The sequence below is a fragment of the Diabrotica virgifera genome, chromosome 7, assembly GCF_917563875.1.
Source record: "Diabrotica virgifera virgifera chromosome 7, PGI_DIABVI_V3a".
NCBI lineage: Eukaryota > Metazoa > Arthropoda > Insecta > Coleoptera > Chrysomelidae > Diabrotica > Diabrotica virgifera.
In genome coordinates, this window is record NC_065449.1 from 126,597,540 (window position 1) to 126,613,058 (window position 15,519).

Below are 15,519 nucleotides of genomic sequence, written 5' to 3' on the forward strand. Positions count from 1 at the left end.
CATTTGTATAAGATTAATTTGAAAAAAAAAAGAATTAATTATTCAAACGGAAATCAAGATTCACAGGTACTAATAGCGTAAATTGTGGATTATTCTATTATTGAATCATCAGCTGATCTCATAGCAGTGACCAGTAAAAATGAAAGCAATCCTAACTGCGCAAGTCAGTACAAATAGTTTCTGCTTGAAGGCATGTATCAAAAGGGGGGAGAGATTAAATGTCCAGCAAACGACGGCACTGTTGCCAGATTTACCTTTTTCCTTTTAGCGGGAATTTTAAAATTAGTCTAATGCCACTTGGTTTTAAAAGAGAGTTCCTAATTACTTTTACAAGTAATTAGGATTATTTTATTTACATGTAAAAGTATTGTACTGTGTCATAATTTAAAACTCGTGTTACAGTATTTTGAAAAAAAAATGAAGCTCAAAAGAAATATACTTATACAGTACAAATTATTTTAAGAAATATACTTATACAGTACAAATTATTTTTTAATGGGAATGGAAATTTACGATTTCAAAGGTAAAAATGTGTTGGGATAATATAGATGGACACTTTTTTATTTTAGTATTAAGTTGTTACATAATTATTCAGAATATTAATAAAATTACTAGTAATTTGAATTAGTTTTAATATGTATGATAATAGTATTAATTCTCATCATTTATCTGGCTAAATAGCTAAGCGCTAAAGCCGCAAAATAAAAAAAATTGAAAAAAACATTCTTAGCGAGGGCAAGTTAATAAATTCTATTTTCTAATTGCAGTCATTTTGTGACGGCTTAAGAAGTTACATAAATGATGTCTTTAGGCTGTGCAATTTTAACTGTAGAAAGACATCTTTATGACTTGTATTTACATGATATAGGGCTTTTCACTCAGTCATTTGTTTCGAGCCTCTGTCATGTGTTGTCTAACATTAATATATCTATGTCATATGTTATTGGCTGCATTCAGCAGAAAACTGCGATGACTAATCGATTACTTAGCGATGTGTAATCGCTAACGATTCTTCTGAATGGTATACTTTCATGTACATACGAAAAAGGTTATGACAACTGTCACATTTTTCAAAATGATTTGCAAATACGTGAAAGACACCCCAAGAACAGGAATGAGAATTATTATGAAATGGTAATTTATAAATAACCCCATTTAATTCATACATAGTTTCAAATTCTTGAATTTCTTGCGACATAGGTAAACCTAATAGGTACATACGAATAATCCAACAAAGCAGTTCAGATATGTATCAGTGTGATTTATATGCCTTTCAGCCTTCCTTGCCTTCAATTCATGTTTTTTTAAGATACATAACTTAAAATATACGTGTTAGACACACGTCATACGTCAATCTTATTTTGATTTGCGTCATATTTTAAAACCGATGTTTAAAATGGCGACCGATAAGTCATCGAATGATAACTAATCGACAATTTATGTGGCATTCAGCAGAAAATCACTAAGCGATTAGTCATCGATTGAGTCTGCTGAATGCACCCATTGATATTGCCAATGATACAATCGATGAAAAGCGAAAAGCGGTTACATAATTATTCAGAATATTAATAAAATTACTAGTAATTTGAATTAGTTTTAATATGTATTATAATAGTATTAATTCTCATCATGTATCTGGCTAAATAGCTAAGCGCTAAAGCCGCAAAATAAAAAAAACATTCTTAGTGGCCTAGCACCTTTACTTTGCCTGGGGGCGAGGCGAGTTAATAAATTCTATTTTCTTATTGCAGTCATTTTGTGACGGCTTAAGAAGTTACATAAATGATGTCTTTAGGCTGTGAAATTTTAACCGTAGAAAGACATCTTCATAGAAAAAAGTGGACATCTTTATGACTTGTATTTACATGATATAGGGCTTTTCACTCAGTCATTTGTTTCGAGCTTCTGTCATGTGTTGTCTAATATTAATATATCTATGTCATATGTTATTGATATTGCCAATGATACAAACCACAGACGTATGACGTAGATATATCAATATTATGTGACACTTGACCGAAGCTCGAAGCAAATGACAATCGATGAAAAGCCCTATTCAATAGGGCATTTCATTCACAGTCATTTGTTTCGAGCTTCTGTCATGTGTCACATAATATTAATATATCTACGTCGTACGTTATTGGTATATACTATGGAGACCTACACAGAGGAGAGGAATCGAGATAGGACGACCTTGAAATTTTTGTACACAATTTTGCCTGTTTGCTTGGTTTCTCGCTAGGGCGGCGGTGGCGTAGAAATAGATGCTACTTTTGCATTGGAGTGAATGTGAAAATTTCGAAAATAATTAATTATTCGTAGTTAATATAAGATTATTGGTTTTGGTGGTTAATATTATTTAAATATGAGTGCCAAGAAAGCTTACACTAAAAGAACTTGCTTCGTACCGGGATTTATATCGAGTTATCGTTCCGATAAAAAATTCAAAAGGGAACTTAACGAAGTTAATAAAGATTTGTCTTTGTTATTTATAACGTTCGTGGATTAAACCTATTCGTTTGTATGTTATTTCCTTCGGTGTAAATAAAATTTGTGCCTGTTATTGATTTTATTTTAACCTGAAAATTATAGTGATAATAGTAGGACGATCTTGAAAGTTTTTCTGTCGAAACAATGCATTTTTTGAGACAAAATATTTCACAAAAATTAACATTAATTTTATAAAAGTCAGACTATCGTCTGCGTAGTTTATAGACATATTTTTATTAACTAAATTTAAACATCTGATAGGTAAGCTTTCAGAATATAGATAAATGAAGTATTCAAAAAAAAGCAGTTAAAATTTTGATAAAAAGAATAATTAAAAAAAATTGATCAATAAACTTCAAATTATTTAAATAACTTTTTAAACTTTTTAAAAACAATTACGTACAGTTAAGTCAATTTTTTCAACTAACAAACTTTTTGATATCAGTTACAAAGATATTAAAAAATTAATTTGCAGTTGAAATACCATTGGTATATAAATGTGGCAGTTGGATAATGTGACAAAATATTTCCGCTTTAAAATAAGCTGTCCTACATATTAAAGTAATGACAAATTTAAATTTGATGTCACATCTCCATCTACAATGGTATATAAATAATACACTTTTTACCACACGTCGATATGTTATAAGGTTAAAATAATTTATTTTTGGCATAAAACATATTCAGCTACAATCCACCAATAAATTAATATCTAATTACGCTAAAAACAAAAATAAAATGAGTTAAATATTAAATAAGTCCATAAGAGCTAATGTATTTGTAGCACCTATTCGAACACTTGCGCCTCTAGCGGTGATTGCTGAAAGTTGAATTAGAGGTTGAAAAGTTAGCCCACAAACGATGCATTGCGTTTCCACTCCTTCTTACAGGTCTCCATAGTATATACCAATGATACAAACCAAAGACGTATGACGCAGATACATTAATATTATGTGACTCATGACAGAAGCTCGAAACAAATGACAATCAATGAAAAGCCCTATTGGCGTCTGCATATCAGGATCCGGTAATACTATATTATTTATCTATGATCAGGATATTGCTGGGTGTACACAAGTAAACAACACTTTTTTGATTAAAAGGTTTATTTCATTAAATCAAAACTTACATGGATACAATTTAAATAAGATATTTTTTCTATTTAAGGCAATATAATATAAGATATATAGTTTAGTATAACTCTCCTACATTAACAAGCTTTAACACATTCAGTGGCCATGACGTATGGGTAGCATCACGAAGGTTTTACAGAAGGTACTGATGACAGATAAGTTATGTGAGTAGCACTGTGTAACTAAATAAATGATTTAAGTATGTGGTACCAGCCAAGTGGAGCTTGTTCGAGTTGGGCACCAAACATGTTAATCTGGTCATGCACAGAGACTTATACTATAATATGTTATATCTCATATTGCTCACTATTGTAAGCCTGCATACACGAACTATAATATATTATTATGGTTCTGTGTATGCAGGCTCACTGATTACTACTGTAGTGAACAATATAAGATGTAATATGAGATATACCTATTATATATTATAGACGGTCTCGTCTCGTAAATAAATGTCGTAGTACCTATGCGTAGCCCGGATTCACCACTAAATTCAAAGCAATTCAATTCCCCACTCTCCCGCGTCTATACTCACCTCCTTCGTCCTAGCATTCATTAGTCTATTGCTTAGTGCCGGCGTGTTCACATCGACTTTAGTACTCCCGTTTATCGGCATTTCGGTTTTTTGTGTGTTTATCGTGTTATTTTCCCCATTATGTCGTTACGAAGACACTCTTCCACCGACCAGGATGTATTATCGGAGATTCTAAGGTCGGTAAAATCATTTGATATAAGATTAAAACAAATTGAAAACGAAAGGCGTTCGCCGCATCGTAGTCGTTCCAGACATAGATCGAAAACATGGCGAAATCGCTCGTTTTCTCGCCGTTTGAATTCGTCTGATAGCAGTGGTGGTTCTGGCGCCAGAACCTACCACCGAGATGATCGTGAAAGAGTGAGACGGAAGGGCTCACGTCATCGTCGCCGGGTGCTGCCGACATCATCGTCCTCTAACTCTAGTAGATCGCCGTCAAGGGTGAGAGGGGACTTGGCGCAACCGAATGTAAATAAACATCTGGTGGAGGTCGTTGACGGTAAGTTGAACTTTATAACGGTTTTAGTTATTGACATATTGTATAATGCTCTCGCGCTAATAATTAGGAAGGTAGGTAGGAGTTAGATGTAAAGCAGTAATATGCAGGGTGATTCGTACCAGTATACAAGATATATTATTATATTATGCCCTAGTGATGGGGCCGTGATAAAGACAGTGAGTTCTTATCACTACAGAGTTTATTTTGCTTTGTTTTTGCCCTAGTGATGGGGCCGTGATACAGTCAGTGGGTTCGTATCACTACAGGGTTCATTTTTGCAATATTCCGCCCTAGTGAGGGGGCCGTGATACAGACAGTGAGCTCTTATCACTACAGAGATTATATTGCAAAATATTTTGCCCTAGAAGGGGGTGGTGATTTTGGGCAGTGGCTTCGTATCACCTGAGCTTTGCATATTTATGCTTTCTTGACCTTTAGCGCTAGGGTAGTATAAACACTGTGTTTTATGGCAGTCTGGCAAGGGTTGCTTTTTATTTTATTTGCAATATTATTACCTTAGTGAACAAATTGAGTAAGGCTGCTAAGCTGTATTATTTTAAATTATATCGAGAGCATTATATATTCGGGCATTCTCTTGTGGTTTAAATATGAAAATGGCTATCGACTGCTTCCTTTTGCAGATGTACATATGATCTCAGAAAACGATTTGCATCCAGTTGGTGGTATGGATCTCCAAGAGCCCCCAAACAAACAGCTGCAGGCTCTTTTGGGCGATGAGTGTGAAACTCCGATTCTTTTTGCGCCATCATTACATAATGATATTGCCAGCCGCTGGAATGTTATATTAAGGAAGGGTTTGGACTTGGACAAAAGGAAGGAGGTTATAGCTAAGTACGCTCCACCAGAAAACTGTAAAAATGTTTTGCCTCCTAACCTTAACCTTCATGTTAAAGGAGCATTAACAGACTCGAATGAGAGAAGGGATGCTCGTCTTTCCAGTTTACAGAGCCAGGTGGGTGCCGGAATTGCAGCTATTGGCAAGGTCTTATCTAGCCTTTATGAAAAAGGCGAGGAAAGAGATAAGGAGAATATTCAAGCGCTTAGTGATGCAGGTCGCATTCTGGCGGACGTTCATTACCAGGAGACTATATCTCGTAGAGATCTGGTGTTGTTAAACATCAACAAGGATTTAAGGGACACGCTTTCAGAATCCCCTCCCGATGAATGGCTTTTTGGTGGTAATTTGGAGGAGGCAATTAAGGCCAAGAAGACCATTGACATTTCCAGCCAGCAGCTAAGATCCAAGAAGGGGGTTAGAAAACCGCTTATCAAGAATCAGTCTTTAAACTCTGCGCGTCCACTCAGGTTGTCAAATCGGGGAGCTTACAGGAGTGGACCGCCGCAGCCTCGACAAGCTCCGCGACCAAGGACCCAGTTCCGGAAAAAACCAGATCAGTGGCAGATGAGAAAGGACAGGCGTCACTAGAGGCAAGTAAATATGCAGGTCGCTTAAAATTTTTTATAAATAGGTGGAAAGATATTACCAAGGATAACGTTGTTTTATCTTGGCTGGAAGGTTATTCCATTCCCCTTATAAGTATGCCTAATCAAACCTATGTATGCGCTGAACATAAATGGTCTCCCTTGGAGAGGCTTGTAATAAAACACTCTGTAAATGACCTTTTGTTATCTGGTGCAATTAGTTCTGCATCTCCATGTGAGAATCAATTTGTGTCAAACATTTTTCTAGTGCCAAAGACTGATGGGTCATATAGGCTTGTTTTAAACTTAAAAAATTTTAATAGGTTTGTGAAAACTAAACACTTCAAAATTGAGGACAGGAAAACTGTCTCTAGTTTAATTATACCCAATTGCTACATGGCCACAGTGGACCTTAAGGATGCATACCTGCTTGTCCCGATAAGAGAAGGTCGTAGGAAATATTTAAGGTTCTTTTTTGAGGGCTCTTTATACCAATATAATTCCTTGCCTTTCGGTTTAAGCTCCGCTCCTTTTGTATTTACAAAAATAATGAGGCCTGTTGTATCATTTTTGCGAGAGAGAGGCTATACTTCGGTGATTTATTTAGACGATATCTGGCTGCTGGGTAACTCATTTGATGAGTGTTTAGAAAATGTTCAGACAACCGTTGGGCTATTAGAATTTCTGGGATTTGTGATTAATTATAAAAAATGTTGTTTAATACCATCTCAGCGCTGCACATACTTGGGATTTACATATAATTCTCTCTCTATGTTGTTGGGCCCTACAGATAGGAAACGCAAATATTTAATGGACTGTGTTTTGAAGATTACTAAGAAAAAATCTTGTAAAATACGGGAATTATCTCAGTTGATCGGCAAACTCGTTGCTGTTTGTCCGGGCATTAAATATGGTTTTCTTTACACTAAAATCTTAGAACGTGCAAAATTTTTAGCTCTTAGAAAATCAGGAGGTAATTATAACGCCATTATGACCTTGCCCGAATCTATTTTTATTGACTTAAGATGGTGGACTGACCACTTACCTCTGGCGACAAACTCCATTCGAGTTGATTCGTTTTGTCTTGAAATTTTTTCGGATGCGTCCTTGACAGGATGGGGTATATATCAAAAAGACTCCAGGTGCAGCTATGGGTTTTGGTCGGAGGCTGAGGCTCACTTCCACATTAATTACTTGGAATTGCTGGCATTATTTTTTGGTTTAAAATGTTACGCGGGACATTTAAAAGATTGCCATATATTGTGCAGAGTTGATAACACTACGGCAATGGCCTATGTTAATCGGATGGGTAGTATTCAACATCCTAACCTTAATGCTCTTGCCAGAGAAATTTGGCAGTGGTGCGAGCAGAAAAACATTATATTCGTGCTGCGTACATTCCATCAGTGGATAATGTGGAAGCGGATATAGCCTCTCGACAACTTAAAATAGAAACGGAGTGGAGCTTGTCTAATTATGCTTTTCATAAAATTGTAGAAACTTTTGGTGTTCCAACCATTGACCTTTTTGCTAGTCGATTGAATAAAAAATGCAAAAGATTTGTATCTTGGTTGAGGGATCCAGAGGCATGCTCCGTTGATGCCTTCACCATATGTTCGCAAGGCCTGGAATTTTATGCTTTTCCGCCCTTTTCTTTAGTACTTAAAGTTTTGCAAAAAATTGTGATCAAGCGGAGGGTATTGTTGTGGCACCTTTCTGGCCCTCTCAGCCATGGTATCCCCTGTTTTTATCTCTATTGGTTGGAACACCTCTAATTTTCGAGCCATCTAACGACTTAATTTCTTTTAACAGAACTCCTCACCCGCTATCCAAAGACCTTTTCCTGGTGGTCGGGAGGTTGTCCTGGAAGCGCTCAGGTTGAAAAAAGTACCAGCTCAGTCTTTGGATATATGTGTCGCCTCCGTTACAACTGCAACCATTAATCAGTATGCGTCTGGTTTAAAGGCTTGGTGGGAGTTCTGTCAGGCAAAGAAACTGGATCCTTATACTGTGGAGGTCGCGAACGTCTTAATATTTTTAGCCGAGCTTTTTAATAAGGGGGCCTTTTAAACACCTATAGATCGGCTATCGCACAAATTTCTGGCCCAGAATTGGCCCAGGATTTTCGCTTAAAACGATTTTGTAAGGGTGTTTTTGGTCTTAGACCTACGCGTCCCAAGTATGAGTTCTCTTGGGATCCTGCGCAGGTTTTGGATTTTGTCCGTAGCTTAGAGACCAGCTCAATATCATTGGAGTTACTTTCGCTAAAATGTTGCATATTATTGGCGTTGGCTACGGGACAGCGCATTCAGACTTTACATAATATTGAGATTTTGAATATTCAGGTTTTGGACAAACAAATTTGTATTAAGGTCCCTAGTCGCTTAAAGACTTCCGGTTATAATAAGTCCCAGCCTTTTTTAATTATTCCATTTTTTGACAATGATACAAATATTTGTGTAGCTAGAACGCTAGTTGCTTACTTGGAAAGAACCCGAGAATTAAGAGGTTCTTGCCAGTACTTATTCATAACTTTTAAGAAACCTCACCATAGGGCCACAAGACAGACCATAGGGCGTTGGTTAAAAAATATCTTAAGATCTAGTGGAATAGATACTAACACCTTTTCTGCTCATAGTACCCGGCATGCGGCTACCTCAGCAGCGGCTAGAAAGGGAATTAGTTTCGATACCATAAGACTAGCTGCTGGTTGGTCGGAACGCTCAAGAACGTTCGCTACGTTTTATAATAGACCGTTAGCGCCTGAGAGCTCATTTGCTAGAGCTGTCCTTTCATCGGATTAATGGTCAGGGATAATTATTTTCATATTTTCTTCTTATTTGTAGGGTATTTACGTTTAGTCGCCTTTTTTTTGTTTACTATACATGTTGTTTCCAATGTTGTTTCCTTTGCTACCAGGATAATAAATGTTTGAGTGACGTTGTTGCAAAATTTCTTTAAAGATCTACGACATTTATTTACGAGACGAGACCGTCTATAATCACAAGATTAAACGAACTTACCTAAGTGAAGTTTGATCTTGATTATAGGAAGGTCTCGTCGAAGTAAATAAAACCCATCCCTACCCAAATTTAGCTATCCCCCTTTGGATTTGCAACAAGAGACAGGAGCTTTTAAAATGACTAATGAATGCTAGGACGAAGGAGGTGAGTATAGACGCGGGAGAGTGGGGAATTGAATTGCTTTGAATTTAGTGGTGAATCCGGGCTACGCATAGGTACTACGACATTTATTTACTTCGACGAGACCTTCCTATAATCAAGATCAAACTTCACTTAGGTAAGTTCGTTTAATCTTGTGATTATGGTATAGCTCTCCATGAGTGCCAAGTTTTAAACTTAACTGATAACAACTAATGGATACCCTTTTATCCAAAATTTTATGAAAATTTTGAAAGGTCATATTGGTATTAATTCCACAACCCCTTCCTATAACAATAGACTCATTGATGGATGTTATTGCAGTAGTTCTACTGGAAATACTTACTAAAATTGTATGTATCTGCATCACTTAGAAGTCTACCCAAAAAGCTATTAATACTCTCTAAACCATCATTAATACATCTTGTAATAATAGGATTTTTTTAGAATCAGATATTTTATTAAGATTTACTTACCATGACCTATCTATGTGCTAGGCACTTAACAGTCTATTAGGAGGAATACCCATTACATTTGACGAGGCATTGTAAAAGGTGTCGCTTATGCCTGATATGAAAACATTTGACTATACATATAATACCAACACAGACATGTATTTAAAAAAATTGGTAAATTAAAGTAGGTATCTTTTCTATTTGAAAATAAAAAAGCAGTACAAAATCCATTCCCAAATTCATCTTTTACTAATACTGTCATAAGTTCAAAGTCATAGGAATTGAGCACATGAGTTCCATCGATTGCGATAAAGGATTTACCAAACTTAATTAACATTTCCTTTTGGCACAGTATTAAGGAAAATAAGACAAAAATCATAAATGTGAAATTCAGAATGAATATCCATTAGTATGCCCTGTTGTTTGTAAAATAATATTGGAGATGCGTCTGTAAGCATTCAACCCAAAAATAAACACTGGTTGCATCGTCATTGTACATATACCCATCTTTCAAATCAATGCCATAAGAAAGTTTAATGTTTGTGATATCTTTTCTTGTAAGTAAATTAATTCTTTTTAATTCGCCTCCTATGCTATTATGCTATCCTGAACAGTCTGAAGTTTACTAAAAAAGTAAAATATAGGTATAGGAGAATCAAACACACTAGTTTGAAATTGTAAACTGTAGTAAATATTCATGAGTAATATTTAAAAAGTGGTTTAGTGGTAACATTCTTGTTTTAAATTATATTGTGTATATCGACGGCGGAAAGGCAGGACCACATAACTGAAAAATTTGTATAAAATGAGTTACTTCCGTTTTCACTTTAGAATAAGTGTATTAGCACCTATTAAACAGCCTTTAGAGCTGGGAAAGCCTTTTGGAAGCCTTCCGGAAACTTTCCCAGCTGTAATCGCTGTTTAATAGCTGCCGATACACTTATTCTAAAGCGAAAACTGAAGTAACTTATGTTATAAAATTTTTTCAGTTACGAAGTCCTGCCTTTCCGCTGTCGATATGCAAATATTTTACTTACATTTTTGAAGAAAGTCTTAAAATAAACTTTGAAGAGGTATTTATCTGATTTTGGTATTTATGTAAGTGCTCTATTTCATCCTCATGCCCGTAATGTGTTTTAAAATAGTTTCAATATTTTTAGATCCTATTATTCGACTAGTACACCAAATAAACATTTTGCAGGATCCTTGGGATTTTAAAGCTCTTTCTCTATCTTGTTTTGTAAAATAATTTTTTGAGGATCACATACATATACATTCATAATAAGATGTTTCATGTTCTTGTTCTCTTCCTGTGCCATCCATACAGTACAAATCTAAAAAAAAACAACATAACAGGTGATTACATTGGCAGTTATACTACTTACAGCTTACTTTGTATCTAATATATTATCTAGTATTACTCTATTAGTATCTACCTACATAAAACTATCTTTAAAATCTAAATTTTTGATATCAATATCAACCTTTATACTTAAAAAATAAATAATAATGTGGAAGTTACACGTACCTACCTAAAAGTTTTTGCATTGCAATTTTATCAACTGGAAAAGACTGCAACATAATGAGTTTGAAATTATGACACAGCACAATATTTATTGTTTCAATTTACATGTAAATAATAATAATCCTAATCACTTGTAAAAGTGAGGTTAAGATTATTGACTTGAGAAACAGAACTGTCAAACCGCTAATAGGAATCTGGCAACATTGGCGTCGTTTGCTGGACATTTAATCTCTCCCTCAAAAGGGCTGTTCAGTTACCGATTTCGAAGCGGTACATGGATCGCTTGGAACAACACGGTGTACGATACCAATCATCGTTCATGTTCGCTTGGAACGCATTTTTTATAATGCGCATGACGAGGGCAGTACGAAGGACGGTTTTCATGTCACTTGGAACGCGCCTTTTATTCTCTCCCTAACTTTGACACATGGTCACGTGGTACACTGTGGATGTTTGTGGGACGATCTTATGTGTATTCCTTATGGGTGATTTGCAAAAACAAGAGATTATTTAAAATATTACTATTAATTTTGTACAATTGTATCAATACAAGAAATGCGCTATAAATACTATATATGGTAGAAAATGTCTAATATAATACATAAATATAATTTCGATATACAAACTTAGGAAGAGATTTTTATGTTAACAGCCGAAATGTGAGGTTTCGGCTGTCAAGAAGGACTTCGTAAATGTAAACAAAAGTTGCAAAGCCAGAATTTGCCCAATCTCAAAGCCTATAAAGTTGAAATGTTGCTTCCTCTGCTTAAGTATACTGTTTTTAACATAATACCACCATAATTCGGTCTTAAATTTGTATGAAATATAGTTTTTTAGTGATATTCACCAAGCAAAGTTTACAAACTTTTGTGAACCATACTATTTTGTATAATAAAAATGGTAATGTGCTTTGCCCCGGATTGTACACAATATTGTGAAAGAGTGATATGTAGATTCTTTGTTGTTCCTGTTCCCAGGATCTGGTTGAAAAGAAGACATTGATTTCATTACTAAAATAAGAAAATATAGTGAAGAGAATGAACTGAATTTATCGTTGTATAATTGATTCACAGACTGAAAGATAGGGAACCATCTGTCTATTCTTTGTTGGTTTGCTCTTGCCACTTTGGGAATTCTGACCAACAAAATGGCACAGCAATTTTTGAGCACAACAAAGCCAAAGGTTTTTTGACAGACAATCAACCTTTACTTACATCCAAATTAAAAGAGTAAAGTAAATAATTTTACTTGTGTTGAAATATCTGCTACTTTTTAGAATCTATTTTCAAGGACCCACTCTGCATAAATATAGAATATAGAGGTCCTCTCAGTTCGCCATGTTGATTTTCATTTTTAGTATTATATATTTGTTGGTCCATTTATATTTACCTTGTCCGCCTGGTATATAAATTTTCAATTTTGTATACCTAAATTCCAAAATTTATTTCCATTATCTCAAATATACTAAATTTACAATCAAGATGCAGTAAAAATAAACAAACCAAGACACGTTAAATGCTACTAGGAGCACTTCCGAATCATAATTTACAATGTATATACATTTTAAATCCCAAATCATTATTTCTTAATTTTATACATTGTAAATTATGATTCGGGAGTGCTCCTAATGTAGCATTTAATGTGTCTTGGTTTGTCTATTTCTACTACATCTTGACTGTAAATTTAGTATAGGTATTATTTATTGAGAAAATACTATTTTAGCTTGCCATTTTCATTATAAATTATTTCCAGTAAAACAGTCATTCTCTTTAGATATTTTATTTCAAAACAAATTATTTATCAAGTGCTTAATTTTTTGTAATTTTGTCTTAATAGAAATACCTACTTCTCTATCTGCTAATATTGACCTTCAGGTAATTTCTTTTGCTCGTATAAATATGAGCCGGTCTCATTCAGGTTCATTTGTATATATTCTGTCAAGTGAAACCTAAACAAATCTAGTTGGTTTTCTGATTATATTGCTTAATTTTCTGTTCACATTTTCATGAATTGACTAACACATTTGCTAATTTGCATAATATATTTGTTTGATAATTTGATTCATCCAATTAGGTAAAGAAAATATTTGTGGGGTATTTATTTTCTGTTAATGCTAATTCATTGATATATCAGCAGTTATGTTAAATAATAATTTCTCAAGTTTCATTTATCGGTTTAAAAATTTGTTAAATTTATAGAAATATTCGCGATTCAATTAATTTAACAGAAAATTGTATTTTCTGATTAAGGGGTGTTTCAATTAAAACATTTTAGAAAAATAGGAAATGGTTGAATGCTCAAATATATGAATTTTAAAAGTCAAAAGGCAGATATCGAGCACTGAATTTATTAAATCTTGCCCAAGTATACTTTCGCTATCTAGAGCTAGAGCATCTTCAGGGGCATTTCGTCAATAAAAAGAAGGTATCCTCGAATGTCATTTAATTAAAATAAATAATTTGGTGGCAAACTTAAATTAACATCTAACTAAACACTGAAAAGGGACAAAACAGATAAATTAAAGTGCCAGTAGGTTCTACATTCTTGCAATATTCTGCCTCCATATTGCAAGAATGTAGAGCCTACTGGCACTTTAATTTATGTTTTGTTCAGTGTTTAGTTAGATGTTAATTTAAGTTTGCCACCAAATTATTTATTTTAATTAAATGACATTCGAGGATACCTTCTTTTTATTGACGAAATGCCCCTGAGGATGCTCTAGATAGCGAAAGTATACTTGGGCAATATTTAATAAATTCAGTGCTCGATATCTGCCTTTTGACTTTTAAAATTCATAAAACATTTTAGTTATAACTTTTAGTTCAAAAGTAACCTGTAAATTTTTCTGTACTGCTGACAGGGAATATTAAGGTTTTGTTGGCTTGGGTGGTAGGGGCCCTTCATAAATTTATGCTGCGGTTGTCTACATCTTAATTTCTCTTCTAGGCACCCAGGAGAAGGGCATGGCCCTAACCCTCAAATATGAGTATTATAGAAAATTAACAGTTACCCAGGCAACCATCCAATGAGAATCGTAGGAAAATTAACAGTTCCACAGACAATCATCCAGTGACCACATTGTCTCTTTTTGGACATACCATCTGACGCTTTCACTTGGGGTGTAAATAACCCAGGACAGCACCGGAAGAAGCCGTCAGACCACAGGCTAAATTCCTTATTAAAATCTATAGCTTGCCTATAAACAGAGACAGACTATTTTTATATAAAATAACTTCATTAGTTCTAAAATGTAGATCTTGAATTGTGACCATAATAAAATGAGAAAATAAAGTGTTTATACTGAAGTTCATTCCTTTTTACTTTACTGATGCAGAGGAGCAGAATACAAGAACCCATAAAGGTCTCAGGCTTGCTGTGTTATGTTGGCGATGTGTTGAATTTGTTTCTTGGTCCAATGTTGGCACTTGGAAATGAATTCAATATTTCATTATCAATATGATCACGACAATGTATTGAAATTTTGTAGAAATCAAATTCAAAATGTGAAAAATGAAACATTAGTCAGGACTTTCCAGGAGGCCTTTACCAGGCCTCTCGTTGCAAATCTACCTACTTCTCCAGTGAGAAGTGAAGAAAAAAGTCAACCCGGCACTGCCAATGAAGCTACTCAGTTTCTACTCGTTTGGTTGCAACTATGGAAGCTGAAAATGACTTTTTGTAGAATGTACTTCAAGAAGCAGTAAATATTGCAAAGTAGTTGTCTTCTTGTTTTTCATTTAGATGTACTGAAAGTAGTGATCAAAAAATTGTGCTTTATATAGTTCGTCCGCTCTAACTTTTCCGTTTTGACTTAATTTTCAAACAAATTAAGTCAGAACCTAAAGTGAAACGAACGTCGATGTGTATATACATTTTGTATACTTATACTATATACTACACACATCAGTGTACGTTTCACTTTAGGTTTTGACTTAATTTGTTTGAAAATAAATCGTGACGCATGGAAAAAGTTAGAGCAGACGAACTATACTGGTTTACCATGCAAATATGTATTTATGTGTTTATAATATGAGTTTAGACTGATGTCAATTAATTGTTATCAAGATTGAGCTGTGGTCAATGTACCTAAAATTGATCCGTTACTATTTACAGTGATGAAATTGAAACTAAATCTTGTAAATGAAGATTTAGGCATTATATTTAAAATTCCAATGAGGATTTCATCCTACTGAACCTGGTTTAAACATTATTTCAAAATATTATGAAGGATGTTCACAGCAGGAATAAAAATAACTTATTGTATGCCAACATGATTCA

General features: G+C 34.4%; 1 long non-coding RNA gene across 1 annotated transcript; it reads left to right on the top strand.

Annotated features, from left to right (window-relative positions):
* Positions 1-13,130: 13,130 nt before the first annotated feature.
* On the top strand, positions 13,131-14,546 carry LOC126888108 (uncharacterized). The gene is made up of 2 exons (XR_007699394.1): positions 13,131-13,314; positions 14,188-14,546. It is a non-coding gene; the product is annotated as an uncharacterized LOC126888108 (long non-coding RNA).
* Positions 14,547-15,519: the final 973 nt, after the last annotated feature.